Source organism: Sinocyclocheilus anshuiensis, unplaced genomic scaffold (genome assembly GCF_001515605.1).
Source record: "Sinocyclocheilus anshuiensis isolate Anshui unplaced genomic scaffold, SAMN03320099.WGS_v1.1 C30825472, whole genome shotgun sequence".
Classification (NCBI taxonomy): domain Eukaryota; kingdom Metazoa; phylum Chordata; class Actinopteri; order Cypriniformes; family Cyprinidae; genus Sinocyclocheilus; species Sinocyclocheilus anshuiensis.
Genome location: NW_015575396.1, coordinates 1 through 233, shown reverse-complemented (window position 1 = coordinate 233; position 233 = coordinate 1). Strand labels below are relative to the sequence as shown.

General features: G+C 55.4%; 1 long non-coding RNA gene across 1 annotated transcript; it reads right to left on the bottom strand.

Annotated features, from left to right (window-relative positions):
• Window positions 1-233, bottom strand: LOC107682011 (uncharacterized). Its single transcript, XR_001633326.1, has 2 exons — window positions 177-233; window positions 1-95 (listed from the first exon to the last, which is right to left on the bottom strand). It is a non-coding gene; the product is annotated as an uncharacterized LOC107682011 (long non-coding RNA).

Sequence of the window (233 nt, the reverse complement as noted above, 5' to 3'; positions counted from 1 at the left end):
TCGGCGGGTCGGTTTGGGACGGGCCTGTAGCCCATCCCGATCTGACGCAGCTGCTCGTCAATCTGCAGCCGCTCCAGTCGCAGCTGTTCCACCTCCTGCGCAACACAAACAAGCGCTCGAGTTTCTCCAACACATCAGCGGCCGGTCATCGCTGCGGCTGTACTGTAAATACTCACGTTTAGATAAGCAATATGGTACTCCAGTAGGACCTGTACATTGCTGATACTCTCCTT